This window comes from Halichoerus grypus, chromosome 5 (genome assembly GCF_964656455.1).
Source record: "Halichoerus grypus chromosome 5, mHalGry1.hap1.1, whole genome shotgun sequence".
Taxonomy (NCBI): domain Eukaryota; kingdom Metazoa; phylum Chordata; class Mammalia; order Carnivora; family Phocidae; genus Halichoerus; species Halichoerus grypus.
The window spans coordinates 167,154,290-167,165,733 of NC_135716.1; positions in this window are offsets into that span (position 1 = coordinate 167,154,290).

Here is an 11,444-nt window from a genome sequence, read left to right on the forward strand (position 1 = left end):
GGACACGCCCACAGGCGGCGGGAGCCGGGAGGGAGGAGCAGCGCGGCCCCAGCGCACCTGGCGCCCACGGCTCGCCCCCAGGCGCCCCGGGTGTGCGTGCCCGTGCGTGCGCGCCGCCACCTGTGGGAGGAGAGGTGCGCGCTGCGCCCGGGGCTGCCCGGCTGGCGCGGCGCGGGGGGGGCGGTTGCCATGGTGCGCAGAGCGCGGCCGCATACTAATGGGGCGGCCACGGGCGCTGCCCCCTTGCCCGCCCGGCTCCCTCCTTCCTCGGAAGTCACCCCGGCCCGCGGCCCCGGCCGGCGACCCCCCCGCACCCACTCGAAGGGCCGGAGCCCCGGGTCCCGGGACCCTCGCGTCCTCGACTTCCCTGGAGAAGGCCCAGGCCGGGGCGAAGCGGTGCGAGGGCGGAGCGAGGGCCTGGGGCGCTGCAGGGGCTGCCCGGTCTGGGCGCGGGCACCGAACGGGCACGGCAGCTGGGAGCGCAGGTGCTGCCTTGGAATGGGGGTGGCTGTCCCGGGAGGGTGGGAAATAAAGGGGAAACTTAACCCTCTTGTTGCCAGAGAGCCCATCAATCTGCCGTCCCCGGGCTAGGCTGGCGTGGGGGGGGGGGTGCACAAGGACACTTGACCAATCCTAGTACAATCCACACCCCTCTCTCCATCTGCATCGCTCCAGTGTTGACCTGACCTGCAGGGGAGGGGGCAGCAGTTCCCATCACTTCAGTTCTGCCTGTAGTCTGACTGGTGATGTGGTGGTGTGCGCTGAGGACTGAGGGGAGGGGGGCAGTGGCACTGGAATGGTTAACACCCCCCCATACCTCCATCCCAGTCCCAGAGTCCCCCTTTCATACAGCCTTGACCCCCCACCCCCCTTAGCCCCGCTGTTTTAATTGGCATGGAGGGGCACGGCGGTACCCTGGGGTGGTGGGGGGGGAGAGCCAGCAGAGGGTTTGCAGGTAGAGACAGTGGGAGGGGGGCCTAATGGGGGGGGAAGCCAGGCGGTTGCCTAGCAACCCCACAGCTGTCTGTTGACCTAGAAGAAGCTGCGCTGTCTTGACACAGCTGGTGTTTACATGTAACCGAGGCTCTGGCTTAGCGCTTGCTTGGAGGAAAGCTGAGGCAGGGCCCTCGTGGCAGCCTGGTCCCGGCCCCCGGCTGTGGTGGGCTCCGTGCCTGCCTGCCCTCTTTGCTTCGGCTCCCACCTCAAGTCCAACGGGGAGAGAGTGGGAGGGCAGATCTCAGAGCTGGAGGCTTTGGAGCTGGGGAAAGTTGATGGACACACACACACACACACACAACCACACACACACACACACACACACTCAACCTGAGGCCTTTAATACAGAAATGGTGGGAGACTAAGAAAGGGATGGGGGAGGGGGGTGCCCAGTTTGTGCACAGATTTCAACCCACACAGAGAACACCAACATTCACAGGGACACATGAACATAGAGACCCACAAAATCAAACTGACTTAGGCACACACACACACAATGTAGGCACAGAGATGCCCATTGACATGATGACATCCAGACAGACACACAAACACACAGTAACACAGTAATCAAGTGATTGAAACCGAGACACACATCTTGATTGAGAGGATGACCGGCACTGACCATCTGACAGGGACACGCTCAAACACGACAGATATACAGAACCCCCCACGTGTTAACACCAGCAACTCTCACACGAACACAGTTATCCCAGCTAGAGTTTGCAGGTCTACGTTAGGACCCACAGACAGAGTCACCCACATGGACACAAAGAAACCCACAACTCCCCAAACCTTTATTGACTGCCCAAAGCACCTGCTGACAGAGGCAAAGACACACCCAGGAGCCCGACATGTGAAGCGGCGCAGGTCCCTGACAGACCACAGGCCCTGACATGTCCCCCCCGCTCCCACACAAATACCTGCAGCACAAACACATGCCGGCCCAGGGTGTGGGCAGAGCGGAGACGCCTCCCGGCCCAGAGCCCCAAGCATCAGCGGCTGTGCCTTGGGGTCAGAGAGCCCTAGTGGCCCCAGGACCAGAGCCAGATGAGCCCGTATGTCCTGTGCCGTACCCGTGAGCCTCAGCTCTAGGGAGAAAACCACCAGCTCTTTTCCTGGGAGCCCCCAGACAGAGGGAAATGACAGTGCTCCCCCCCCAGGAGCCCCTGTCTGAAGCTCTGTCCTCTGGAATCCCTGGACAAAAGAGGCACTGTCCTGCTCAGATGAGCCCCAGTCTGATGGAGGCCATCTCTCCCTCCCAGGCAGCTCTGGACACCACAGACGGACACACACACACACACACACACACACACACACACACACGAGCATGTGGCAGCTCCTGGGGGGTTCTGGAGGGCTTCCTGACAGAGGTGAGCCTGGGACCTGACTTTGGAGCCCAGGAAGCAGTGGGGGAGGGAGCGTGCTGAGGAGAGACCCCGCCCCTCGCCCAGCAGCTCCTCCTCCCCCCCCAGGGCCCAAGGGGCCTGCCGGGGCCCCACAGCCCCACAGCCCCAGCAGCCCAAGCAGCGAGCAGAGGAGGAGAGCGGATATTTTTAGCTTCTCTGCCACTGACATTTCGCAGCAGGCGACCTGGGGTGAAGCTGAGTGAGTGCTGAAGGCTGGGAGCAGCCGACAGCGCCTTCCCACCCCCGTGCACACGCACACACAACTGTGCACGCACACAGCCCCGTCCCTCAACACCCCAGTGCTCCCATGAGGGGCACAGCTTCAGGCCCACAGTCACACGCCTAGACACACACATGTGCACCTGTGCACACACTTGGTTCACATGCCGCTCACGCCTCAGACCTCACACACCTGGACACGACACGTATGCATTCACACACCCACATACACACACAGTTCCTACCTAGAACACGCTTCCCACACTTAGCCAAGTGTGCACACCTCGTTTGTCATTCATTCAAGAAGTGAGATCCGGTGACGACCGTGCGTTGGCACTATTCTAAACACTAGGGATACTGTGAGCGGATTTGACAAAAATTCTCCAGCCCTCACAGAGTTTATGTTATGTTCCAGCGAGGCAAGTGGGAAGTTTGACAATAAACAAAAAATAAATAAGCGAAGTATTGCTTCAAGAACCACACATATAACCCAATCCCCCAAAATATACAACCACACACATGAGCAGCTCCCTAACATTCACCCCCCCACAAATACACACAACGGCACACACGACCCGTAGCCAAGAGTCACACAGACAACTCCACAGACGTACCTCACAACAGTCACCAACATGCACACACTGCCACACGCATCCGCGGTTACATGCTTCACATATAAATACTCACGCCACTCAAACACATGACACACGGGCACAAATCGAGCCACACACACGCTGGACAGAGCTGGACGCCTTCCTTACCCACACACGCAGAACACAGCCTCCCCAGAGCTCGTAGGTGCAGGATCACACAACCCTGGCCCTCCACACACACACACACACGCACACACACACGTGCACACGACCATTCCCTCAGGTAAAATTTCTCCCTCTGCCTGTCACAAACATACACGTACACACATTCCCACGATCCTGCCCCGACCCGGTGAAGTCCAGGTCTGTCTGCCACACGTTCACAGGTATGCACACAGACTCCTAGCACACTCACAACTTCAAACACACCCAACTCCCGTGCTCTAGAGGCCACGTACCCTCAGTCAATACGTACCCATTCTCCCACCTACAGCCCCTCCCTCACTTCTCATGAGGCGAGTATGGTCACTGCACATCATACACGCACCCAGAACAGCCCCAAGATTCCGATCCTGCTGTCTCCAGGCCAGCCCCCAAGGGGCAGGACTCCCTCTGAGCTCACCGTTTGCCCCTGGTGCCCAGGCTAGAGGTGGAGGCAAGGAGAGTCGATGCTTCTCAGATCTCCCCCCCAGCTCCCTCCTTCCACCTCTCTCCCCTCCTTCCTCTCTCCTTGAGTTTCTTTCCTTCTATTTCTCCATCTCCCCATCCCACTTCCCCAGTAACCCTTGGCCCAAAACCAAATTCTCTTCTCTTCCAGGTTCTGCTGCCCTAGAGGAAAAAAAAAAAATGCAAGAGTCATTGTCAAATTCTGAAGTCCTGAGAGGGAGAAAGAGATAGATGCGCCAAAGGAGGAAATGGTAGGACTGACTGGCCCATGGGCCAGCATGCACAGCTGGGAGAAGCAGCCCTGTGTTCCTGGCTCTGCTGTGTTACCCTGGATCAATTGCTGTCCCTCTCTGGTCTCCCTTCTGCCTCTGTACAAAGAGGGAGTTGCAGGGGATGATTTCTAAGGCAATGAGATTCTCAGAGACACTGCAGTGGTTGTATAAACAGGGAGAAGGCCTGGAGCCTTGGGAGTCTGATTAGAGCAAGGAGAGCCCCCTCCCCAGAGGCTCCCCAACCAGAGCAGCCTCCTCCCCCTGCTGGGCCTGGGTTCTGAGGCCAACAGCACCCCTCTGCCCCCCAACACACACAAACACATGTGCTCCCCTCAACCCGTCGCCATGTCTTCTGCCCTCTCTGGACCTTTGGCATCCGGGCTTGTGTATTTGGGGCTCACATTTGGGCTCTGTGCCGGTGAGCCAGTCTATGTGTGCACTGTCTGTCTGTCTGTCTGGTTGCCAGCAACCTTCAGGCGCCAGGAGGGGAGGCAGCAGTCGGGGAGGTGGGGGTGGGGAAGGAGGTAGCGTTGACAAGTTCCAATGTCTGGCTTTCCCTCCTGGAAACCCCGAGCTGGGGCTGGCCCCCCCTTCCCTTCCTGTCTCTCTCGCTCAAGCACGTCCCTTCTAAGAGCCCCTCTCTGCAGACACCCCCAGTGGAACCAAGCCCAGATCTGCTGCCAAGAAGGCCGACATTTCTTAGACTTGCCACGTTAAAGGGGCCTGCACAGGCACGCACTCAAATCCCCCCTCCGTGTCCTCCTCCCGTGCACATGCAGGCGGCCCGAAACACACAAAGACGCGGTTGGGGACAGAGGCCACCTGCGCACACAGGAAGCAGCTCGCGGAGCGCAGCGGACCCCGGGCTCCCAGACGAGCACAGGCACAGCCGCGCCCTCCCCCGCCTCCCCCACGCGGCTCCCCACCGGCTCGGAAGCACGCACGGGCCCCAGCACGCGGTGCTCACAGACACGCACGAGCACAATCACACACGGGGCCTTGTTGTGCGGCCGAGCCAGCGCCAACCCACAGCGCGCTGTCTCCCCGCCGCCGTCCCCGCCGCCACCCGGGGCAGACGCAGCGCGGCGACACAACGCCGGTGTCCGGTACACGCGGCCGAGCGCGTCGGTCCCGCGCCACAGTGGTCCCCTGCCTCGCCGTGGGTAAGCGCGCTGCCGAGGGCTGCGGGGCCCAGAGGCCCAGCGGGCCCACGGCTATGGACACACGCACACGCTCACGACTACGTGCCGCACTCCTCTGTGCACGCACAACCACTGTCCCTTGAGCTTCAACTCACAGTTGCGTCATCATCCTCTTGCGCACAACAACAGATTCACGGGGGCCCCAAACACACCCAGGCAGGACACGCGTGAACTCAGGCACGCGTGCTGACCCTTCAGTGCACGCACAGATTCCTTGTCACCAACAGTTGGCTTCCACGTGCACACAGCGCTAGACACAGCATCTCTCGGAACACGGGCCTGTGTTCACACCCAGAGCACATGCAGCTTCTCGGGCTTACCCGGACACACGGTGAGCCCCGGTGTGCGCACGAGCCAGCACAAACATACGCGGCAGCGTCTGTGCACACGGACGTAGACACAGACTCACAAATCGCCCCCACGGGCTCTTCTCTGCATACGAAAGTGTGCACGCTCCCCCGGACAGACCCAACTCTCTGAACCTCACACACAGACCCTCCAGCCCTCGGGCTCCCACCCCAGGCTCCTGACTCCCTCCCTTGGCTGGTGAGGGTGGAGAAGGACTGGGAAGGCTGGGGGGCTGGCTCAGGCCTTGTTCCCTCCCTCCGCCGGCTGGCTCGCTCCCTCCTGTCTGGCAGAGTCAGCCAACCCAGCCCCGGCTCCAGCAGCCCTGGCTGTTCTGGGCAGACTCTCGGCGGGTTGGTCGCGGCTGATGCCGCATCAGCAGCAGCAGGGGCGAGAAGGGTGCAGGCGGCTGCCAACGTGGCAGACGGCGGGCAGGGCGGCAGGAAGGAAGCTGGGCCTGTTCTGCGCCCACTCACTGGGGGAGACAAAACCAAGGGGGCTGGATGAGCAAGCGATGCAGCTGGGCAGGGGGACCTTGTGCCCAGCCTGGGCTCCGGGCCCACACTGGCCCCGGACTCAGGACTCACTGGGTGACCTTGGGCAACTTGCTCCCCCTCTCTGGTCCTGTCTCCTCCTTCAGTCAACAGTCTGGACCGGACACTTCTTTCATCTCCCAAACCTTGTATCCAGTTCAGCACAGGGAGCTCACAGGAGGGAGATGTGAGTTCACTCTGTGGCCTCAGGCGGGTCCCTTTCCCTCTCCCCTCTCGGAAACTCAGCCTTTCAGTCCAACAGTAAGAATTCCTGACATCTGTCCAGCTGTCACTGTTGACAAACCATTTTCATCCTACAAAGGTAGCACCGTTCTACAGATAAGAAACCTAAGGCTCAGAGAGGTCGAATGATGCACCCGAGGCCACCCAGCAAGGGACAGGCAGAGCTGGCCCAGGAGCTCGCCTTAGGAGTTTGCCTCTAGAAACAATGCTGCTCCCCATCTTTCAGTCACCCCACGCCCCCACTGGTATCTGGGCTGGCCCTCCTGAGGCCCCCCGCCGCCCAGCCCTGGGCCCCACCAGAGCCACCTGGTTCTGCCCTGGGGAGTGAGGGTTCAAAGGCCAGACAGGCCTCCTACCAGCATTCCGGCTGCCACTGGGAACACAGCTGTCAGCAGGGCCAAGCGAGCCAAGAGCCGCCTCCCAAGCAGACCCACAGAACTGGTACATTGTCAACTCAAAAACGGAGCTGCTGTGGGATCCTGGGCAAGCCACAGTCCTCTCTGGGCCCTAGTCTCTTCATCTGGCCGCAGTCGATTGGACTAGATGAGCTCCAAGGGCCCTTTCAGCTTGGACAGTTGCCTAGGGAGGGACCAAGGAGAAACACGGTGGGGAGAGGCAGCTGCACCGAGGTCCCTGGGAGGCCATGGGGGTGACTCAGGTGTCTGGACCCAAGGATCTGGCCTCTGCCTTACTTGTAGGCTGGGGTCACATCTGGGTCCTCTCTGAAGTCCCACTCGGAGAGTGTGTGCAAGATGGATGCATGGATGGACAGACAAGTGGACAAACAAAGGTATGAAGGACAGGAAGGAACAGAGGCCCTCACCAGTGTTCTAGGGGGCGTAGCACCCCCTGAGGAGGAAAGAGGACAAAAGACAGAGGGAGGCTCTCCTCCTACCTACCTTCTTTGTTTATTCCACAAACCTCTCTAGAAGGTCACTCTGCCCCACCCTACAGGGCAGTCTTGGGGAAGACAAATCTGGGGCAGTTAGAGGAGGGTGGTGAAGGCTGAGGGATCAGTCCTGAGGCCTGTGGAGGAGGCTCCCAGCTCATCTGTGAGGGTGAAGAAAGGGCTCTGGGAGGAGTCGAGGTATTGAGCCCAGGCTTCCGGGAGAAGTCGGAGTAAGCCTGGGGAAGTGCACGTGCTCGAACATGCGTCTGCGTGGGGGCGATTACCATCCCATTTTGCGGATGGGGAAATCAATTGTCAAAAGTAGAGGGACAGAGCCAGGCGTACATCCAGCCCTGCCCGACTGCAAAGCCAGTGTTTTTTGTGCTATGCCACGCTGCCTCCCGAAGGAGTGAATTGCTAATGGTGGCATTTCAGATTTCAGATGTAGTGACAGCAAACTAGGGAAGAGGTTCTGGACAGATGGTTCCCAATCGGGTCCCTGCCTCGGGCTAGCAGAGCAGAGGGTTGTCAGGGCAAGCGAAGCGCCCTCCCCTCCATTCCTCTTGTGTGTGGGATGCAAGCAGGTCCCTCCCCACACACTCTCCTCACCATCCCCCTCCAGCCCTTTGGCCCTGCCTGGGTGACCTGCATGAGCTCAGCTTCCCAGCAGCCCTGCGGAGGAGTCGGCCAGGGCTCTGCCCTCTCACTGCTTGGCAGTGCCAAGGGAGGTGGGGCCGGGGAGGGGAGGGGTGGGGGGGAGCTTCCCCGCCACCAGACCTCTGGTCCTATCCCCCAACTCAGGTGGCCCTGGGGTTTGCTGCAGAGGCCCAGGCTGGGACAGGTGGTACGGGGCTGGACACGCTGGTCAGGCCTGTCCCCGTTGCCGCAGCCTTGTTGAGCTGCCATTAACAAGTGGCCGGAGGTTGCCGTGTCTCCATGGAGACCAGACAGTCAGTGCAGCTCCGGGGTGAGGGCCGTGATTAGTGAGTGTCAGCTTTGCCAGCTCGGCTCTTCCCACCGCCCGCTGCTGGGCTCAGAGACAACAGGCCTGGCCCGGGGAAGGGGGGGGCACTCCCAAGCCCGGGCCCAGGTGCTGTGTCTTTGTCTCCCCCAGTGGCTCCTCAATTCCCCCTGCCTTCCCTCCCAATCAATCTTCCACACAGCCCCCAGGGGGGAGCCTTCTAAAACACAAGCTGAATCCTGACGTGGCCTTCCTGAAGAACTTTCCATGGCTCCCCAGTCCCTCGAGGCCAAGAGTCAAATTCCTTATTGTGGCATTCAAGGCCTTCACTCATTCGTTTCTTCATTCGTTCACTCATTCATACAACAAATCTGTTTCTGCGCATCTACTGTGGGCCAGGGAGACTGCCAGGTATACATGGTCAGTAACACCAGCAAGATCCCTGCCATCCTGAAACTTCCAATCTAGGGAGGAAGACACACTATAGACAAAATCCAAATCAATAGATACCTGATTACAATCATGGCAAGGACTGGGAGGAAATAGGAGAGGATGTGTTGGCAGAGATTAATTTATAGGGGGCCGGCCTGCCTAGGGTGGTCAGCGTAGCTTCCCGGAGAGGGCAGCAGACATTGATGGTGATCCACCAGTGGGGAGACAGGGAGGAAGAGCTTTCCAGGGAAGAGCCTGGGCCAGGGCCCCAGTCTCTTGCCCTGGCCTGCTCCTCCCCCTTCTCCCCCCACCCCCATGTTCCCTTTTTTTTTTTTTTAAGATTATTATTTATTTATCTGAGAGAGAGAGAGAGAGTATGAGTGGGGTGGGGAGGAGCAGAGGGAGAGGGAGAAGCAGACTCCCCGCTGAACAGGGAGCCCGATGCGGTGTTCCATCCCAGGACCCCGGGATCATGACCTGAGCTGAAGGCAGACGCTTAACCACTTAACCGACTGAGCCACCCAGGGGCCCCCTACCCATGTTTCCTATCTTGGTTAAAGCATCAGGCTTATTCAAGGGAGAGACCTGCGAGTCATGGGAAACTCTTTCTCCCCAACCCTCACCCCCGCCCCCACCATGCTCACCTCTCATCAATCCCCTGTCCTGTCAATTCTACCACGTACCACCATCTTCTCTCTCCTCATTGCTACTTCGGACCCTATCATTTTCACCCCAATCACACCTGCCCCCTAAGGAGCCCATCCATTCCCTCACTAGTTCCTCGGTCCATCTGATCATGCACTGAGCGCCCCCTATGTGCTGGATGCTAGGCTGGGCCTTGTGCACGCACTGGTAAGCAGGACCACACGGTCTCTGAGTCTAGTGCAGGAGACGGGCAAGTCCACAGGAGGAGTAGGAGGACCTAATCTGGAACAGGGGTGCCTAGGAGAGCTTTCCAAGAGAAAGTGTGGCTAAACGGAGACCTGAGGGAGGGTGAGGAATTTGCCGCAGAAAGAGAGGGGGAAGGTATCCCACGCGGAGGAAAGAGCATGTGGGCAGGCCACGTGGGCAGGCAGAAGTAAAAGAGTCAGAGTCTCATCTGCAGGCTGCTGGGGGCCACTGGGGGGCTTTAACCCATGGGGGCGCACCCTCAGATCTGCTCCCCGGCATCCATTTCACTCCACACTTCAGCTAGAATCATCTTTCTACAATTGGCACAACCGTGTCCCTTCCCAGCTCTTAAAATTGTGCTCTGTCCCCAGTCTTTTAAAGTCCAAACCCTGGGCAGCAAGTCACTGGGGAGGCCCTTGAAACCGCCTTGTCAGCCTCATTTCCTATCGCTCCTCCTCCAGCCAGACTCTGCTCAGCCACACCCGAACAGGTCACATCCTTTCATGGCTCCGGGCCTTTGTCCCTGTGGTGCTCGCCTCCCCCACTTCTCCAGGTGAAGTCTTGGCGCTTCTGGGCCCAACACAGATGGGCCTCCTCCAAAAACCCTCTCCTAACCCCTGTCCCCAAGAAGAGTAAGTTTCTCCTCTATGCCCCCATTACACTTAATTACAGAGAGCTAAGATTCAGTGGATGCTTTTTCCTCTCTGCTAGGCTTTATAGAAGTATTTCATGTTCATGATATTCTTTACAAAAGTATCTTCATTATTTTTTAAGGTTTTATTTATTTATTTGACAGAGACAGTGAGAGAGGGAACACAAGCAGGGGGAGTGGGAGAGGGAGAAGCAGGCTTCCCGCTGAGCAGGGAGCCCGATGCGGGGCTCGATCCCAGGACCCTGGGACCGTGACCTGAGCTGAAGGCAGACGTTTAACAACTGAGCCACCCAGGCGCCTCTCTTTACGAAAGTATCTTATCATCAGCCCCATTTTACTCGTGTGAACTGGGGCTCAGAAACTTGAAGGGACTAACCTAGTTTCCAAAGGTACCAAGCAACAGAGCAGGGACTCAACCCCAGGCGGCTGGCTGCCACAGCTCGTGCTTAATCCCTAGGCCACCTCACCCTCTAATAAGGTTTTCTAGCAATTTATGTGCTTCCCTTAGCAGACTAGCAGCACTTGGAGGTCAGCGTCCAAGTCCAATTCATCTAGGCTCCCCAGGGTCCAGCATATGGCCCCAAATACAGGAGCGGGTACAAATGTGTGTAGAGTGAATAAATAACTTTAGCTAGAAGGCTACTAGAGGGTTGTGCTCTGGGCTCACAGACAGCTTTCTTTCCTTTTTTTTTTAAAGATTTATTTATTGGGGCGCTTGGGTGGCTCAGTCGTTAAGCGTCTGCCTTCAGCTCCGGTCATGATCCCGGGGTCCTGGGATCCAGCCCCGCACTGGGCTCCCTGCTCTGCGGGAAGCCTGCTTCTCCCTCTCCCTCTGCGCCTGCTTGTGTTCCCTCTCTCGCTGTCTCTCTCTGTCAAATAAATAAATAAAATCTAAAAAAAAAAAAAGGTTAAAAAAAAGATTTATTTATTTATTTTGGAGAGAGAGAAAGGACAGTGGGGGAGGGACAGAGGAAGAGGGAGAGAATCTCAAGCAGATTCCCTGCTGAGATCATGACCCAAGCCAAAACCAAGAGTCAGACATTCAACCCACTGAGCCACCAGACTCCCCCACGGACAGCTTTCTGAGGGTGGATTAAACCCTCCCATCCTGAGTGGGTCTGGTCATCATTCTGGGACAGACACC